The 12396-nt window shown below is 37.0% G+C and overlaps 2 long non-coding RNA genes across 13 annotated transcripts in view; both read right to left on the reverse strand.

The window, feature by feature from the left end:
* The window catches only part of LOC147834234 (uncharacterized), an 84084-nt gene extending 83958 nt beyond the window's left edge, over window positions 1-126 (reverse strand). The window contains exon 1 of the long non-coding RNA XR_015506171.1: window positions 29-126. This is a non-coding gene — a long non-coding RNA (uncharacterized LOC147834234). The remainder of the gene's footprint in view (window positions 1-28) is intronic.
* Window positions 127-2235: 2109 nt separating this feature from the next.
* LOC147834235 (uncharacterized) overlaps window positions 2236-12396 on the reverse strand; it is a 385840-nt gene continuing 375679 nt past the window's right edge. For 7 of the 12 annotated variants that reach the window (XR_015506160.1, XR_015506159.1, XR_015506142.1 and 4 more), the window contains 3 exons: window positions 7694-8017; window positions 7379-7542; window positions 2236-3613 (listed from right to left, as the gene is read on the reverse strand). This is a non-coding gene — a long non-coding RNA (uncharacterized LOC147834235). Of the gene's footprint in view, window positions 3614-6565; window positions 7543-7693; window positions 8018-12396 lie in introns of those variants that run through there. The other 5 variants (XR_015506157.1, XR_015506138.1, XR_015506132.1 and 2 more) reach the window with 1 other exon arrangement.

A 12396-nucleotide genomic window follows, 5' to 3' on the forward strand; every position in this document is an offset into this window, starting at 1 on the left:
TTTTCTCACTAACCAGCTGACCGCTTACCTCCATGTGGACGGCTTTTCCACTGTTACCAGTTTGTCCTGTAGCTCAACATATACGTTGGCAAACTTGAGGTGCAGACGGGAGTTGACCGTGCAACTGGGTTCGAGTTTGGTGAAGTACAGTTCCAGAAAGCACGTAAGAGAAAAGGCAAAAAATAAACAAGTAAAAACAGGGTGAGAATGTGGTAACATCTGAAAACATGCTAAAAATCAGGCCGCAGTGAGGGTTTTTCTTTTTCTGGATTGTTTTTAAAACTGAGGCTGGGTTTAGGAAAGGGGTTTGTGGGTCAACCTGTGGTTTTTAAAACACTATTGGTTGGGTTTAAGGAAGGGTGGGGGTATTTGGCAGTTGGTCAGTCAGTTCGACAGCAGCCTCTGGTGGATTTACGTGAAAAACAGCAGGCAATAAAATCTGAAATAGCATAAACAGTGGCTTCTGGCAGATTTGTGAAAACAAAAACTGCAAAAAAAAAAAAAAAAAAATGAAAAAACTGCAAAAAAAAAAAAAAAAAAAACGTAGCTCCTAAAACGTATTTGGCAATCTCCAGAAATGTATAGCGGTACATAATCAGAATGAGCCTGGGTTGATTTTGGCAGTTTACAAACTCAATGGCTGATGACTAAATGGTTAATGCCTTATTGTTTTTGTATATAACACAGGCCTAACACCTATATTAATGGTGCAATAGGAGATCTTGGAAAATGCTAATGTTACATTGCAAGCACTGAAAGTCATACGTCTCAAACGGCAAAGATGCATCCAAAACCATGCCCTCAGGATGCATGAGCAATGCACTAATCTCTAAAACCCGTCAAGTAACATTCACCAGAGAGAAAATGTTATAGTAAAGTTAGTAATTACAATATTAAAGAAGGTAGGTTGCTGATGTTTTCTTCCGATTTTATGTTTGAAATGCATCTGTGAACGTGCCGATGGCATAATCTTTTCTGGACAAACAGGGTGTGCAGAGACATGCAATTACATATTTTAGCTTATTGTAATGTTCAGACCGAACAATTTGATTGGAAAAATTTATGTTGGTCCTACATTTTAACAGAATTTTAAAATACATGAATACATAAATATATTTGGATCATAAATTAATGCCTAATATCAGGATGTGAAGAAACATTCAACCACTATATATATATATATATATATATATATATATATATATATATATATATATATATATATATATATATATATATATATATATATATATATATATATATAATTATTATTATTATTTTTTTTTCTAAAGACAATCAAATATTGCACATTTAAATAAAAAGTGTGATGAAATGTATTTTACTTTTTAAGGGATTCATACTTTTCGTGCTCTGGAATAGTGAAACACTGTAATTCACACTTAAAACACTGAGTTCACATTAAGCTGATGATTGATTATTAAGTGTGTTTGGCATGCTGTCCTGGGAGAGAGCTCTAAGCTCATAAGATCCTCGTGCACAGGGCTCTTTCCCATTTGTTAGGCGAGAGAGGGGTTTGAGCTCAGGTAGATCTCGAGAACCCCTCCTGCTGTTTATAGCTAAAAAGCAATTATAGATTGCTATGAAAAGATAACTACTTGGAGCACGTCTATGGTGCAGATTTGGATTAATCAATTAACTTAAGTCGCATGTGTTTTTTGGATGGTGGGAGGAAACTGAGGGACCCGGAGGAAACCCACTGGAGCACAGGGAAAACATAAACTCCGCACAGGAACGTCGGCTAGCAAGGTAAGCACTAACCAGTGACGTTCTTGCTGTAAGGCAACAGTGTTCGTCTGATCAGTGAATAATGAAATGGCTAATGCAGGACCAGTCATGATCAATCATAAGCATGTGATCCTCTCAAAATTAGTTTCTTCACTAAAAAAGTTACCAAATGACGTAACTACTTTCCAAAAACCATAATTTTATTTTAAAAATCATGTTCCTAAAGGAATGGTTCACCCAAAAATCTAAAGGATGTCATTATTTACTCATCCTTGTTCAAAACCTACTTGGATTTCTTTCTTCTGTTGAACACAAAGGAAGATATTTAGAAAAATGCTGTTAGTTGCCATTGACTTCCATACTTTTTTTTTCAAAAGTAAACATAAACTACAGGAGGGAGAATAATAAGGAGGTCATTTTTTTTCTTTTTTATCTGTGGGTGAACTGACAGCCTTTAAAGCATTTTGAAAAAATATATGCAAAAATATATTCAATTCAATTCAACTTTATTTGTATAGTGCTTTTACAATGTAAATTGTGTCAAAGCAGTTTCACAGAAAAGATCATAGTAAAATAAAACAGTGTAGTTCGGTTTTTAGTGTTTAAGTTCAGTTCAATTTAGCTCAGTACAGTGTGGTTAATAATCACTACTGAGAGTCCAAACACTCAAGAGCAAATTCATCACGCAAAATCAGCAGCTCTACAGATCCCGAACCATGCAACACAGTGGTGACAGCAGCAAAGAAAAATCTACACCAATTGTCGAAAGTGAAGAATTAAAAAACCTTGAGGGAAACCAGACTCAGTTGGGCACAACCATTTCTCCTATGGCCTCTTGTGCAGAGCTGCAGTCTAGGCACCAAAGGCTGGAGATTGTTGGACCTCAGCGAAGGCTCATCTGTCCCTGGAGCATCACAAGAATCAGTCTCATGCTCTCCACTCCTCCATGACCACCACAGCAGTTGCTCAGGTTAAGGCCTGGTCCAGGATTATGGAACCTTGGGATCATCTCGTCGCTGGTGTTGGATTGAATATATTGAAATATATCTTCAATATTGTTTGTGGGGAATTTGTCTGATAACAATAATTAAACATTATTTAGCAGTGTGTTTTTGTCTACACCTAAACTGGGTTAGGCCAATCATGGATAAATAAATGGCCATTAAAACCATTTTTTACCATAATCACAAGATTCCAAATTGTTTGCTTAGAGCTATTAAGTACAACATAATTTGTCTGAAAACATTATTTATCAATAATTAATAATGAATATCGGTGATAGCACTAAGTATGGTTTTATTGTTGACATTGTAAAAGGAACTGTGCAGAAACGAGTAAAAAAGAATAAAAGCTGTAGGTGTTTTTCTGCCTCTAAAATTCATTTCAGCTGAAATGGGCGTCAAATTATGCATAGAGGTACGTTTTTGAAGTTTTGCAAAAATGTGTGAGGCATGCTTTTCTAATAAGCTTTTTTTTTGTTTTAAACCAAGGCAACCCTTGTGTGTGGCCATATCCATGCGTTAGAAAAATGACAAGCAAGGCCGCTTAAACTAAATAAACCTAAATCAAAGAGTTAAACTCGCTGCTGTCGGTTTGGGCACCTGATGCATTCAGCAGTCTGAGTTTCAGAGATGAGAGATGTGCTCTGAACACGTCTAAATAGCGTCCACTGTTTATGACCACACAGTATATTGTTTACTCTTTTGAGCTGCACGCCCGCTCACACCTGCGGCCTTCAGCGCTTATACAGCATCAGGGACTCCGGCGAACGGTAATGCATATCAGATGTGCCACAGACACTTTCTGAATTAAGCTCACTGCAAACGTTCCCAAAAAGCTGTCTGGTGCACCTTGTTACTTCTTCGACCTGGAAAAGAAACACATCCTGTTATTTCCTTCCTTAAAACAAAACATTTGCTGCTGCTCTTGGAGCTACGGTCAAGTGAAAGCACCAAAAATACTTTTCCAGTGAGATCTATCCAAAGCCTGTTGACATACCGGATGAAACTGTGGATGAAATAATGGGATGGAGTGTTGTGTGAATGTTTTGAGAAGGAATGTTTTGTATGATTGTGTGTATAGAAATGTACAACAAACAGCTTTTGTATGTTTGTGTAGCCTACAGCAAACTGTGAACAGAATTGTGCATGTACTGTATGTGTGTGCTTTTGAGTGTGTGTGTGTGTGCTTTCGAGCCCTTTTAACACTATAATGCTGATTGGTGTTGAAAGTAGCCCAACAGAATCAGTTCAGTAAAACGCTTCCATTTGGAGCCCCGGTCTGTAACACAACCTTCCGTCTCTCCATCCTTTCGTCCTGTTTTCCTTAATATGTAAATAGAATCCCTCTACAGCTGCTGCTTGGACATTTAAAATGAGGGAAAGTACTTTTCTTTACTGTTGATCAAAGTATAGTGCTAACTGCATCTGACCCCCAGGTAGGCAGAATGGATTTTTCACCACTTTCTTCTTGGCAAAAACCCAGTCATCTTGTCAAGGGACTGTGTTTCGCTCTCTGCTAGTGTTTTAGAAAGCCATTGCTACTGGCACAATGAGAGCAAAAGTTTCCATCTTTATTTCATTGAGGTGAAATTAGATGAAAGTCATCTTTTTTTTTGTCCCGCCGCTGAAAAAAAGGGAGAGTAATTTATGACTTCATTATGTTGGTGTTGCAGCACTTTGAGCAGAAAAGAATTATAATAATATTCCATTAAATCGAACTGATCGGAGTGACGATGAAACGCGTGCTTCCTCACCACACGCACTCTCTGTGAAGTGGAATCTGGATCCTTTTCCCACGAAACGCGCAAGAGAAAAGCTGTTTCTCATAAAGAGAGACTTCACACAAGAAAAACATACGGGAATTGTCATCAGCACTACCAAGCTAGACTCTGCAGGGTCGACCTGCACTGGGTGGCGAGTGTCACCCAATGCCAATCAAAGGGACTTTCCCTGCATCTGTGGTCACGAGCTTTAATGCTGTGTTTACAAGTGTATTTTGAACAGAAATGAATGAAGAATATAATTCATTCATTCAAGTTTCTTCACAGTCTGTTTCAAGTCTTCTTCTGTTTTACCACTGGGCAAAGCCAAGTCTTTTGCGCTCACTGCCAGATAATGGAAATCATACCACTAACAAGTAGTGTTACTATTTCTAACAGAAATAAAATTATTTTGTTCATTAACCCCTTTAACCACCTCAGTAAGAAATAATGTGCTCCTAATCTTTTGTTTTAACACATCCCATAACTTCTAAAATATCAACCACTACCAAAGGGTTGACATGTCGGTTTATGGTAAAATACCGGAATTAATACAAATACTATGAAAAATCTGAAAATATAAGACCAATTTATTTTTAAAAAATATTCAAAATAAAACATTTGAATACTAAATCATCTTTATTTTTTAAAGTATAGCATAAAAATATTTTAGATTAAAAAATACAAAATAAATAAAATAAAAAATCAAGGGTAGTAGTGCAACAGGATTATGTTTGTTTGATTTTCTTTGTAAACCAACAATGCTGTGTGTGTACAGATAAACCATTCATTAAAACTGTCAAAATATGGTCAACCATTTGGTAGAGCAGGCAGTCAAAGGGTTATGGACACATTCAAGTCACAGTAAAAATGCTAAAAAGGAAATTACATATTTATGATGTTGCTTTAAACATTTAATTTATTTTAGAATCCACTAAAACACCCTCAAATTAACAACATTTAGACATGCTTAAGGAATAGTTATTCTAAAAACAAAAAAATTGCAGTTAATCTTCATTCTCAGGCCATACTAGATGAAAAGGTCTGCTTTGCCCAGTAAAACACTAATAAAGCTGTTAGCTAAAACTGTAGTCTTTAGTGATTCATATAATGCAAGTCAATGGTTACCATCTATGATATTGAATGTAAAAAATAATAATAATTAAAATCAGGGAACCTAACATTGATACCTGTGCATCCTGATGACACACTAATGCATACCTGCCAACACTCCCGTATTTCATGACTTATCTCCCGTTTTGCCATTTTTCCCAGAACACTCCCGAGTTTCACTCCAATTCCCCAGTCCTCAATTGTTGGGTAGAATCCATAACAACCCCGGATCGCCGACTATTCTGATGGCAACTGGTGGCCGGTGCATAGAACAGACCAGGCACTCCTCCCCCTTACAGTGGATAGCACGATTGCCTTACAGCAAGGTTTGAGCCTCGGATGGGTCAGTTGGCATTTCTGTGTAATTTGCATGTTCTCCCTATGTTTGTGTGGGTTTCCTCGGGGTGCTCCGGTTTCCCCCACAGTTCAAAGAGATGCACCATAGGTGAATTGAATAAGCTAAATCGGCTGTAGTGTATGAGTGTGAATGCAAAAGTGTACTGGTGTTGGGTTGCAGCTGGAAGGGCTTGGTAAATCTTGCTGGATAAGTTGGCAGTTCATTTCGCTGTGGTGACCCCAGATTAATAAAGGTAATAAGCTAAAAAGAAAATGAATGATGGAATAACAATAATAAATAGCTGGGCCAGTCAAATTTTAGGGTCTCCTTAAAACACTTCCTGTGTTGTGAGAAAATGTAGCGCGTTATATTGAACTTATTCTGCAAGTGCTCTCGTTTTTGCGATTGTTTTAGAACTTCTTATTTAGGTTCCTATGGAAGAAATGACTAGGAATAATAAACAGCAGAAAACGGTCAAACTACTTGCTCTACAAACAAGGGTTTGCATGATTACACAGACAAAGCAGATCGGAGATAATTAGAAAGTTTGCAACATCAAGCAGCATAACTAGCTTTTTTAAACATTTAAAAATGAATGGAAGTGAATAAGACTGGAAGTCTTGTTCCTAAACGATTCAAATGGCTGTACCCGCTCATACGCAAAGAAAAAGGTGAATTAATTGTTTGCGCTATGTAAACATGCAGCGTGTTTTTAAAAATGAGTTTGCGTTGTGATGATTTGCCGCATGTTCTGTCAAACTGATGAAGATCTTTTCTCAATTTGCTGGTGTTTTGTGTAATTGCATGTGTTCTTAAATTGCAGCATGTTAAGCACTCTCCACCACCATGCAATTTATTTTATTAATTAATCTATAGCGCATGTCTTTGAACTGTGGGGGAAACCAGAGCACCTGGACGAAACTTACGCGAACACGGAGAGAACAACCGGGACTCAGCAACCTTCTTGCTGTGAGGCAAGTTCAGGCAACAGTGCTAACCACTGAGCCACCGTGTTGCCCCTCTAATCTAAACCGTGTAAAATTGTGAATAGAATTGTCCTTCACAAATAAAATAGCCATTTAGGACTGTCTTTCGTTGAGAACAGAAAATAGAAAAAAAAAACATTTTATCTGTGATGTATTAAAATCAGGCATCGAGATGTGTAGTGTTACTAATCATATATATGAGATGACAAATAAATGAGCCATTCTGATCCAGCTCTCAATTCCCCCATAAGTAAGTGTGATTAAATTAGTTACATGCGACTAATCTTCTCTGTGAACAGAAGGAAAAAAAGAAAAGAGAAAAGAGAGGAAGGGGGATTTGATAAAAAAGCACATAGAACAGAAAAGACAGTGAAAAAGGGTAGAGAAGGAAAAAGGAAAAAAAAAAAACAAAGAGAAAGAGGAGAAACTTGGCACCTCAGCCACACACTGTCATGTAGGCAGGCTGACATCATCATTGTAAAATTGGGAGGCCGGTTTCGTCTTTCCTGCAGATGTGGAGGCCTGATCACATTCCGTGGGCCTGTGCCACTTTTCATCAACATCCCTCCTTCACCCCTCCCTCGCAAGCTCTCTCTCTCCTGTGAAGAGACACCACCAGAAGGTTGTGGGTATGTCTGTGTGTGTTTGGGGGATAAGTTGTTGAAAGAAATATGTATGGGCACATCACTGAGAAAAAAAGTGCATGAAAAAAATGTGTGTGTTTGTGTGTATGAAATAGTAAAGAGAAACCTGAGGTTAGTACTGGATGTGATGGATTTTCCCCAAAGTCTTCCAGCGTACTGGCATCCCTCAGGGCTCTATCTTGGGTCCACTGCACTTTCCCCTGTACTGGGCCTTTAGTGTTTTCTGGTATCCAGCACAGAGCTTGTATTCCCTAGGCCTGGCCCCCGAGCTGCCCCCTGGGCCTCCACCTGGGCCTGATTGGATCCTGCTGCTGCAGAAAGCCTTGATTTACGAGAGCAGAGCGCCAAGCCTCAGACACGCAGCTGTGTGTCGGCAGGAAAGGGAAGTTGTGCATCACACGGTGTGTGTTTTACGGGGGAGAGTCACGCCCTGACAAACCAGAGAGCACAGATTCGGACTTCATGATTGACAGGTGTCAAGGTGTTGTCTCATGTGAGCTAATGTGCTACTTTTTTCACTATCGAAACAAAAAACTTAATATCGATCACACTTTATTTCTAGGTCAGATTTTTGCTATTTACAAACAATTAACTATGAGTTTTGCATTAATTAATTTCTAATTTCAGCTTATTAATAGTTGACAATGTAGTAGTTGAGTTTAGGTATTGAGTATGATCCTGCAGAATATGACATTTACAGAGTAAGTACTAATGTACAGCCAGTTTGTTAATAACAGACATGCTAATCAGCAATTAGTTAACAGTCATAAGTGGCCCCCATACTGAGGTGTTACCATAATATCATTAAGAACTTTTGGCTATGTATTGGGAACACATATCCACTCTTAAAAACATTTGTCACAATAGACTTCAAATTTATTGCTTATTATTTGTTAGTAAGGTAGAAAGTGTACAGTTGTTGTAGTGGTGAAGTTTAGGTAGGGCTGGACAATAAAATCAGTATCTTTATTTATTGATTGTACACCATATGTCAATAATGATAAAAAGGTTTGGTATGAAGGCTATAGTTTTATTAAATCATGGCTGTTGAGCGCGTGTACACCTAGTTGAAAACATCTAAACTTTTCTGAATGCCATGAGCGCACCGTGATTATTTAAGTGGAACTAACCAATCTGCTTCACAATTTGTATGGAATATACACATTTCAGTAAAAACAGTAGACTAATTACTTCAGAAAAACACAACACATCCAAACACTGCAGTGCTTTTTACTTTTCTCCATAAACTTGTATCAGAGCTGCAGCAATAGTTTGTTTGTTCGTCATCCTCTGAGAAAACGGTTGATAGCTGCCTAGTCAATGGTAGCGGAATACCAGCGCAAAATGCATTAAACTGTGAAGTGTACCACGTGCGCGCACATCGGGCCCCACGCCAGGATGTCATAACTGAGGGGGCATTTAAATCCCATAGTGGGCACTAGACCTGGTGATTAATTTTGGTCGATCTTGTTCCTTTTATTTAGGTTATTTATTCACTTATTTATTATTACTTTGCATTATTGCCTAAGTTACTGGCTTAAGGCAGTAATATACCTTTTCATAGTAATAAGAATATGCACAGTTTCACTATTACTGATTTTATCAGAGAAGGTTATGCAACGATACCGTTTACATATCTTTCTGTCAGGCAGACAGATCATGACTTCAGCGCCAAATGAGTGCTTTAAATCACATTTTATTCTTATTTTTTCAGTTTTAATTCAAATATTATGAATGTTTAAAGTTTTAGGTAAAGACGTCAAACTTTGCCCACACATGCAAGCTAACCCACGGTTAGACTTTTTTATAACCAGTAAATATATATAGTGGAATCAGCATAACCGAGTCATCACACTTCTTTACCCAACCAATATCAGTGCTAGGAAAAAAGTTAAATGTTACAATCTAATTTCATTAAAAAAATGTGTTACTTGGCTAAATTTTAAGCATTAGTGTGGCCAGAAAAATACCAAAAAAAAGATACCTGAAAAAAAAAAGAAATTCACAGTTATTTCTGTGAAAATTGGTTAAATTTTATCAGTAGGCTATAACTCCATTCATTCATTCATTCATTCATTCATTCATTTTCTTTTCGGCTTAGTCCTTTTATTATTCTTGGGTGGCCACATCAGAATGAACTGCCAATTTATACAGTATATGTTTTTACGCAGCGGATGCCCTTCCAGCCGCAACCCATCACTGGGAAACAACCATTCACAATTATTCACACACACATACACTATGGACAATTTAGCCTACCTAATTCACCTGTACCGCATGTCTTTGGACTTGTAAGGGAAACAGGAGCACTCGGAGGAAACCCAAATGAACGAGGAGAGAAGATGCACACTCTGCACAGAAATGCCAACTGACCCAGCCGAGGCTTGAACCAGCGACCTTCTTGTTGTGAGGCAACAGCACTACCTACTGCACCACCGCGTCACCTAAGCTATAACTTTTTAGACAATAAAAATAAAGATTTATGTTAGGCTGTCATAAGTGAGTTTTTTCGTAATATTATCCAGTTGGCCAGTAGGTAACCATTAGTTTACTAGACCTACCTGTCATTTAAATTTTTTTTTTTGTCTGTTTATATAGCTTGTTTTCAGGTTACATTTTCATTTGTTAGGGCCATGAGCTTACATGTCAAAATAAAATCGACATGCTAACTGTATTTTGTTTGTTACAATAGGCCTAGAGTATATTTTCTGGTGTTTAATTTTGCATAAGCAAATAGCAGTATAGCCTAAATTATATATTTTTGAAAGATCATCAAGCCTGCAGCGCATGTGAGAGGTTGATTTGTGGCAAATCCACTTACTCACGCACTATATAGGCCTACATATTTCATTTATAACACTGTACTTATAACACAACTTGACTTTGCAGGCTGATCATCTTTAAACTCAAAAGGCATTTTTTAGTGTCCTAATTTGACACTGCTGCTGCATAATGGGATGTTTCTTTTCACAACTGTAAAAGTGTGCTTTAGTGATGTCAAAATTAAAGCAAACATTTAAAGGGTGTATGAATATAATAAATTTAATAATAATTATAGTGTAGACAACTGTGGGAATGTGCAGTGTCTAATTAAACATTTTTATTAGGCTACATGTCCCTTAACTGAAAAAGTAATGTGAAAATGACTGGTAGTTGCGTTTCTGCTAAAATTGATTTAACGACAAATTTCTTCTGCGTTTTTTTCCTTTTAGAGGTCAAGTCAAGAGAGTTGTATTTAAAGAATTAGTTAACCAAAACATGTAATGAATTACTTCAATTATTTTAGTGCAACACTTTCATTTCATGTCACTTGTTGCCACCTACTAGGCTTGATGATATAACCAGAAGGAAAAAAAGTCAAAGAAATCAATAAAACTATTAAGAATCAAATCTCAACAAAAGTTTCTGGCAGAAAACTACTGTATTCCAGTTTACATCCAAAAGATCTCGAAGGCACAGCAGCACAAACAGCTTGTTTTATTCTAGGCGTATGAGAAAGGGTGGAAAAAATGCTCATGAAAAAATAAATTATGACTTTTGCTTCACGGATGCAGAAAAAGTCGTTACAAATATTATAAATGGAACTCAGGGGGGAAATAATAATAAAAAAATGTTCCATATGACCTTAGAATAATCTAATTATTTGTGATATTATTTTTAACATTTTTACTCATTTAGAAATCATTATTCTCTGTCCATTAAACCATAAAGCACATTCAGCATATACAGTTGAAGCCAGAATTATTAGCCCCCCTTTGATTTATTTATTTTTTTTTAATATTTCCCAAATGATGTTTAACAGAACGAGGACATTTTCCCAGAATGTCTTACAATATTTTTTCTTCTGGAGAAAGTCTTATTTGATTTTATTTTTTATTTTTAAAACCATTATAAGGTCAAAATTATTAGCGCCTTTAAGCAATATTTTTTTTTCGATAGTCTACAGAACAAACCTTGAAAAATATCTAGTCAAAAAATATCTAGTCAAAAAAAAAAATCAGTTTTTAGAAATGAGTTATTAAAACTATTATGTTTTGAAGTGTGTTGAAAAAAAAAAAACTTCTTTCCCTTTAACAGAAATTGGGGGAAAAAAATAAACAGGAGGCTAATAATTCAGGGTTGCTAATAAATATGACTTCACCTATATATATATACAGGCAGAATTAAGCAGAGGCATTGAGGTTTCATCTGATATACTGAGCTGTACAGCACATGCTGCTTCAGACAAGAATAGGACGCACGTCCAGCAGAACCAAATCCATTTCCAACTTGCATATCCCACCATTTCAACACATTGTCCATGTGCAGTGTCTGAGACGAGGGCTTCTTTAGCACAACTAAACCTGCACGGATCATCATCTCAATACATCACTGTGAGTTATGAGCCACGCTCACCTTAACACATTTCAAATATTTCACACGGATTTCAGTCATACAGTATGGCAAATTTAAAATTCATTCAATTTGGTGTGGTATTTCTGAGTCCCCACTGAGAGCTTCAGAAGCTCTGACCGATTCACAGAATTAGCACAAACGTGTCACTGCCAGTAAAAGTGCATTCACATCAAGACCGGGTTATGCATTAAACATATGCATGTGGGCAGTTTTTCCTCTTTCCTGCAATAAAATCAATTAGCCATACATAATAAATCTAAAGATTGACACATGATGCAGAAATAAACTTTCCATGTACAGGGACCCCTAAAGTCAAAACTCTTGCCTGCGCTCGAGACACATGTTTGAGTACTTCTCTGAGTGTCAGATAGAGTGTTTGTCTGGAATACTCTTCGGATGACTTACGAGCTCAGC

Source organism: Danio rerio, chromosome 13 (genome assembly GCF_052040795.2).
Source record: "Danio rerio strain M-AB ecotype USA chromosome 13, GRCz13ab, whole genome shotgun sequence".
Taxonomy (NCBI): Eukaryota; Metazoa; Chordata; class Actinopteri; order Cypriniformes; family Danionidae; genus Danio; species Danio rerio.